Genomic DNA, 7,699 nt, shown 5'->3' with positions numbered 1-7,699 from the left:
TTGAATAGAGCCCCACCTGGAAGAGCCCAAGGTCCCTTTTACCGGAGCTCCCCTCCAAAGCTACCTCCAGAACCTCCCCTCACCCCTCTAGCTTGCCACCGTCCTGCCTTTGCCAAAGCTATCATCTCCCCTCTCAGGATTGCCCTTCCACTATTCTCCTTTCCAATTCCTAGAACCCCTGAAGTGTCCACTCAGTGACCTTCCAGGTCTGTGCCCTCTCCTCTGAGTCTCTGGACACCTTTCCCTAAAGCCCCAGCTCATACTGGATTATAATATCCCTGGAGCCTCTCGCGTGGGTGAGGGTCTTGTCTCGTGTCCCTTGTTCCTTGAACAGGTACATGGGACTCTGCAGTAGATGGTGATGCAGTCAGGAGGAGGCCCACAGAGAAGAGCCAAAGTGGACACAGGTCCCAAGACACGCCCTACCACTTTGGTTGGGAGCATCTGAACATGGCGTCTTCTGTGACTGGAGCTTGGTGCATCTCTTCATCACGCCCAGTTTCCTTCCTCCAAGGCTTCTCTTGATCCTCTTGTTCATCCTTGGGACATTTGACACAAAGATCGGAACCTTTAGGACTTGGATTCTCTGTTAGCCAAACTGGCCTCGAGAAAGGATCCCACCCCCCAGGATGGGAGATGTATTCTTAGTCAGAATCCTTTTGGTTGCATATAAAAAAACTCCAATTGCCTTCATTAAATTAAAAGAAGATGAAGAAGAGACGACAGGATTTGTTGACTCATACGATTGGGCTTCTCAGGCGGTTGAATCTAGTGGGTCAAGCGATGCCATCAGAAGCTGGCCAATCTCTCCCCACTTCTCCCACCCCTCCACTCCCATCCCCGGCCTTCTCTCTTCCCCTTCATGACCCTTGCTTCCTTTGTGTTGGCTTCAACATCATGGAAGTCTCTTTACACAACAGTTCCAGAAGTTCCAGCTTAGGTCTTGCCATCTCAGATACTGCGCAGAAAGAAAATATCTCATTCCTGGCGTAAGTCCCGAGGCAGACACTCAGTAGACCTTATGAAGTCCCACGTCTGTCTCTGAACCAATCACTGTCGTCAAGATGGTGGTCATGCTGATTGGCCAGGCCATGTGCCAATCTTTGTAGCTGATTGGGTTTCCAAGGAAACCCAAAGCACAGTTACTTGAAGACAAGGGTGTCAAGCTGGGCAGGCTAAAAACAACAGATGACCACAGCAAGAACAAACAACACTGCTATCATGTACAAACACTCCTGGAAGGTAGGGCCTGCGAAGACACCCCGTATTGGTTAGGAAAAGGCGGCTGTCAACCAGGACCAGAAACAAGACCTCCTCTGTTGTTGTTGCTGTTGTTGACCCTCTGTACAACAGAACAGGACAGCGCCCGGTCCTATGCCATCCTCACAAGTGTTCTTTTCTTTGTTCCCATCGTTGGGGCCACTCTGTCAATTCATCTCGAACATCTGCTAAGAACATGTCTCAATATATAAAACGAAGTCTCACCATCCTTGCCTCTAAGGAGCCCTCTGGATGTACTTCTTCCAAGACAGATGGGTTGGTTCTTTTGGCAGTCCTTTCGACTCCCAATCGTCTTCACCATCCTTCAAATGCATCGGTTCTTGTTTGGTCTTCCTTATTCAACGGTCAACTTTCACGTACATATGAGGCGACTGAAAACCCCATGACTGGGGTCAGGTGCACCTTAGTCTTCAAAGTCACCTCCTTGATTTTCAACACTTTAAAGAGGTCTTGTACAGCAGATTTACCCAATGGAGTGTGTCGTTTGATCTCCTGACTGCAGCTTCCATGAGCATTGGCTGTGGATCCAAGCAAGATGAAATGCTTGACAACTCCAATCTTTTCTCCTTTTATGATGATGTTACCTATCGGTCCAGTTGTGAGGATCCTGGTTTCCTTTACATTGAGTTGTAATTCAGACGGAAGGCTGCAATTCTTGATTTTCATCAGCAAGTGCTTCAGGTCCTTTCAGCAAGCAAGGTTGCATCATCTGCATACTGCAGGTTGTTAAGAAGCCTTCCTTCATTCCCGATGCTGCATTCTTCTAAATACAATCCAGCCTCTCTGATGATGTGTTCAGCACGCGGATTCAATAAATATGGTGAAAGGATACCACGCCGACACACATCTTCCCTGGTTTTAAACCATGCAGTAGCCCTCTGTTCTGTTCTCAGAACTGCCTCTTAATCCATGTCTAAATTCCACATGGGCACAGCGAAGTGTTCTGGAACTGCCATTCTTCTCAAGGTTATCCATAGTTTGTTATGATCCACACAGTCAAACTCCTTGGCAGAGTCGATATAATACAAACAAACAAAAGACAAGTAAACGCACCAATGGAACCTACAACTTTCCTCTAGTTCCTGAATGCCTCCTCCCCCGCCACTATCATGATCCCCATTCTACTTACACATCTGGCTAGACCAGAGCATGGACACTGGCACAGAGACAAGCTGGACTCACAGGGAATCCAGGACAGATAAACCTCTCAGGACCAATAATGAGAGTAATGATAAGGGGTAGGAGGGAGAAGAAAGGGGGAACCAATCACAATGATCTACATAGAACCCCCTCCCAGGGGGACAAACAGAAAAATGAGTGAAGGGAGACAACAGTCGGTGTAAGACATGAAAAAAAGAATTTATAAATTATCAAGGATTCATGAGGGAGGGTGGGGAAAGGGGGATGAGCTGATACCAAGGGCTCAAGTAGAAAGAAAATTTTTTGAAAATGACAGTAGCAACATATGTAAAAATGTGCTTGACACAATGGATGGATGGATGGATTGTGATAAAAGCTGTAAGAGCCCCCAATAAGATGATTTTTTTTAAAGAGACAGGTAAACATCTTTCTGGTATTCTCTGCTTTCAGTCAAGAGCCATCTGACATCAGCAATGATCTCCCTTCTTCCATGCTCTCTTCTGAATTTGTCCTGGAGTTCTGGTAGTCCCCTGTCAAGGATTGCAGCAACCATTGTTGAATGATCTTTAGCAAAATTTTATTTGTATGTGATATTAACGATAGAGTTCTATCATTGGAGCATTCTCATGAGTCATCTTTCTCTGTCGGTTTGTCTTTCTGCAGTGGCTTGTGTGTTGCTAGGATACTTGAAGCCAAGTCACTGGTTTTTCAGATACCAGCAGGGCACCTAATGTGAAGAAACTTCAGCAGAGCTTCCAGACTGAGAACAGACTGCAAAGAAGGCTGTCCATTTTGGAGAATTTAACCACTGAAGATCTTAAGTTTAGCACTGAAACAATGACAACTTCATAGAGGCAGGAAACCAAAAAGAACACATTCAACATATCTTACACTGAAAGAATGCGAGAAAAAATCCAAGCTTTGAGTTGCTATATTGAAAGTCTATGGACAAAATAGCGAACGATGCAGAAAGCATCCAAAGGGGACAGAAAGAACATACAGAGTCACTGATCAAAGTGAACTGGTCGACATTCAACCATTTCAAGAGGTAACATATAAGCAAGAACCGATGGTACTGAAGGAGGAAGTTCGGCTGCACTGAAAGCATTCGCCAAAAAGAAGACTCCAGGAATTGTTAGAATACCCATTGAAATGTTTCACCAAGCTGGTAAAGCACTGGGGGCACTCACTTGTCTAGGCCAGGTAGCTTGGAAGACAGTTACTTAGCCAACTGGCTGGAAGAGATCCATATTTGCACCCATTCCAAAGAAAGACCTCATCTAATTTTCTGCAAAGGTAGGAGGCAAGTAGCCAAAGAACCGGTAAGCATCAGATAAGCCCCAGACGTCCCATGGCTGAGTGGTCTGAAAGTCAAGCACATCATCAAGAAGCAGGGCCTCCTGACAATAAGAGACAGGGCAAGGCAGGCAGGAGCTCCAAGCCGATTCCTGTCCCAGTCCATAAGCACAGAATTCCTGAGGAGGCAGAGTTAAGCTCCCGTTGGCCTTCAAACCTATCCAGAGGCATCTCAGAATAAAGGCTTGGGGATCTGCTTCCCCAGGGTCACAGAGATGAACACTTTAGGGACACATTTCTACTCTGGGACACATGGAGTTACCCGGAGTCAGCGTGGCTCAATGACAACTGGTTGTAATGATGGTAGGAGAGTCCGGAGGCAAGGCTGGGGCAGCCTGCTTCCAAGAAGAAAAGGGTGTGTTGTGCAGTTTGCCAGAAAAAGGAAATCGGAGCAGAGGAATCGGAGCGGGCCTGGAGAACGACGAGGGTGCCCTGTAGAAAGGGGCCCAACGTCTGCTTGAAACCAGGCAAGTCTTCACCCAGTGAGGAATTGACTCTAAAAATGTTCGAGATGGCTCACGACCACGCAGCAAGACTAGGTGTCCTATCGGAAAGAGCATCCGAATATTCCCAATGGGTATCTCCAGGTGGCAGGCTTGTGTTTTGTCAGTAAGTGTCCTTAGGATTGGTTCTAGGTCACAGAGACCCCATGCACCAGAAGGGACCCATCGCCAAGTCCTGCACCATCCTCACAATTGATTGGCTGAGTCCATGGTTGTTAAGCCACTGTGTCCATCCCTCTAGTTGAGGGGCTTCCTCTTTTCCATTGGCCTTCTACTTGGCCAGCTTTGACATCCTTCTCCAGGGACTGGTCCCTCTTGACGACATGTCCACAGCACAAGAGACAAAGGCTAGCCATCCCTGTTTCTAAGAAACTTCCTCACTGTACTTCTTCCCACACAGATGTGTTTGTTCTCCTGGTAGTCGGTGGACGATTCGATATCCTTCAACAACTTCATACTCTGATGGGCTTACCGGTGGGTACATATGAAAGTTCAGTCTGAAAACAAACAAAACAGTACACTCACTGCCATCACGGCTACTCTGACTTACAGTGACCCCATAGGACAGAGTGGGACTGAGTTTCTGTGAGTTTCTGACGCCCTACATCTTTACAGGAACAGAAAGCCTCCTTTTTCTCCGTGGCTGATGAGTTGAAACCCCAGACTTTTCAGGTATCTTCAGTGTGTGTGTGTGTGTGTGTGTGTGTGTGTGTGTGTGTGTAAATGCCCTTTAACAAGAAGAGGATTTTTCCATGAACTTTTTGAAGCCCCCATCTGTGTGATTGTGTGTGGATGGACAGATGATAGGTAGGTAGGGAGAGAGAGAGAGAGAGATCTTTAAATTATTCTACCATGAATATTTTTTAAATAATTAAATCATTTTGGGGGGAGCTAGTACAACTCTTATCACAATCCACACATATATCCATTGTGTCAAGCACTTTTGTACATTTGTTGCCATCATCATTCTCAAAACATTTACTTTCTACTTGAGCCCTTGATATCGGCTCCTGGTTTTTTCCCCTCCCTCCCCGCTTCCCCTTCCCCCATGAACCCTTGATAATTTATAAATTATTATTATTTTGTCATATCTTACACCGTCCAATGTCTCCTTTCACCTACTTCTCTGCTCTCCATCCTTCAGGGTGGAAGTTATATGTAGATCCTTGTAATCTGTTCCCCCTTTCTCCCTCACCTTCCCTCCACCCTCCCGTCTACCATGAATATTTTTTGTGGTCAGGAAAAAAATATAAAGAAAAAAAACACCTCCTGAAGCTGCTTGTGTCAAACCCTCTATAAACTGACCTTTCACTCAGAGCCCACTTTGCCTTTAGGCCACTCTCTCACCGTTTCTCTGCCCCTCATCGGGGACCTGCCTACCCCTCTGTCTGGGTAATTGACCGTTGGTTGAATGGGAAGCAGGTGGCTGGAGCCATCCTGTCCGCTAAGTGCAGTGGGGAGGGGGCTCAGTGTCTCCAAGCTGAGGCTGGGTCTCAAGTCCTGGCTGGGGCTCCCGCTGAGCTGGGCCCGCTAATGGGGGAGAGGGCTCAGATGTCCCGCAGCTGTGACCCTCCTCACACTGCCGCCCCTCCTCCTCCTCCTGTCAGCCCCCCAGGCCTCTTTGGACAGATAGGATGAACAACAAAGGCCTTGTGGCCATCTTGAAGCCCAGCCAAGAAGTGGGTGTCAGCTGGAGGATGCGTGGGCCCCCACCTTTTTTGTTGACGAACCATGCCCTCCAGAAGACTAATTGGGCCTGGCTGTCTGCAGTGCTAACAATGACACGCTCCCACGAATGCTCCTGCCCTGGTAGAAACAGACCAGGCGCCAACGCCTCCAGAGTGGGGAGGTGGACCCAAGGCCCGGTTTACGAATGAAGGTCCCTGCCAAGACCAAACTGCTCCCCCAAGTCAGGGAACCTCCCGGGAGCAGATGGGCCATCTCTTGTCCAGAGGAAATAGGGCAGAATTAGCCCTGCCGACGTGTGCAGAACTGACTTAGACTTGGCGACAGAGAAGAGATTTAGACCAGCGGTTCTCAACCTTCCTCACGCCGCCACCCTTTCATACAGTATCTCATGTGGTGGCGACCCCCCACCCCCAACCATAAAATTATTTTCATTGCTACTTCATCAGGGTCATTTGGCTACTGTGATGAATTGGGAGACCCCTGTGAAAGGGTTGTTTGACCCCCCAGTGGGGTCACAAACCCCAGGTTGAGAACCGCTGCTGTGGACAGTCCGTGGAGTCTGAGAGACTGCCTCCCTGCCAAAGGAGGGGAGCAGCCAAGAAGGTTCATTGCTGGGGAGACAGGCATGAGTCACTGGGCCCATGCATCTCAGAGGCTCCTCCTCTTTTCCACTGCCGGCCACTGCACTGAGCATGATGCTCTGGTCCAAGGACTGGTCTCTCCTGATCATGTATGTTCCAAGTACCTGAGACGAAGTCTCACCATCCTCCATTCGAAGGAGCATTCTGACTGTACTTCTGCCCAGACAGACGTGTTTGGTCTTCGGGCGATGCAGATGGTAGAAAAGGAAAACAAAGCACCTAGCTCAGAGGATGGATAAGTAACCAACTGAATGGCGATGCCGAAGGACACGGAGTGAGTTTTAAATGTGGAGATGATTGGGGGAAGACATTCAGGGATCGGGTGGTCAGGGGGGACCTCTGACATAGAAGTCCAGACCTGAAGGCTAAGCCGGGCCAGGCTGAGGGAGAGGGATGTGCCCAGCCAGGCAAGTCTCTGTGACAGGGATCGGCAGGGCACCTTAACCCATTAATACACAGCCCTGCAGGATAAGGAGTCCTGATGGCATAATGGTCATGCATTGGGCTGCTAACTACAAGGTCAGTAGTTCAAAACTACCAGGTGATCTTGGGAGAAAGAAGGGGCTTTCGACTCCCATAAAGGGTTAGTCTTGGTTTTGAGATTGATGAGGGCAACAAATGTATTAGTGTGCTTTACACAATTGATGTATGTATGGATTGTGATAAGAGTTGTATGAGCCCCAATAAAACGATTTAAAAAAAAAGAGTTAGTCTTGGAAACTCACAGGGGCTGTTCTACCCTGTCCTGTAGGGTCACTGTGAGTTGGAACTGACCCAATGGCAGTGAGTTATTGAGATCCTACAGGACAGAGGAGAACAGTCCTGTAGAATTTTCCAGACTGTAACCTTTACGGACAGAGACTGCCATTTCCTTCTCCTGTGGAGGCAGTGGGGGTGGGAGGTGAGGGGTAAGAGGGGGGTAGAGGTGTTGAATCACTGCTCTACCAGGACAAGGGTTTTTTTGGGGGGGGGGTTCTGGTTGCTGAACCCATTCTTTTTTTTTAATCATTTTATTGGGGGCTCGTACAGCTCTTATCACAATCCATCCATCCATCCACTGTGTCAAGCACATTTGGATATATGTTGCCA

This window comes from Echinops telfairi, unplaced genomic scaffold (genome assembly GCF_000313985.2).
Source record: "Echinops telfairi isolate 266 unplaced genomic scaffold, ASM31398v2 ScPeMD7_7458;HRSCAF=8496, whole genome shotgun sequence".
NCBI classification, from domain to species: domain Eukaryota; kingdom Metazoa; phylum Chordata; class Mammalia; order Afrosoricida; family Tenrecidae; genus Echinops; species Echinops telfairi.
This window is presented reverse-complemented; position numbering follows the sequence as displayed.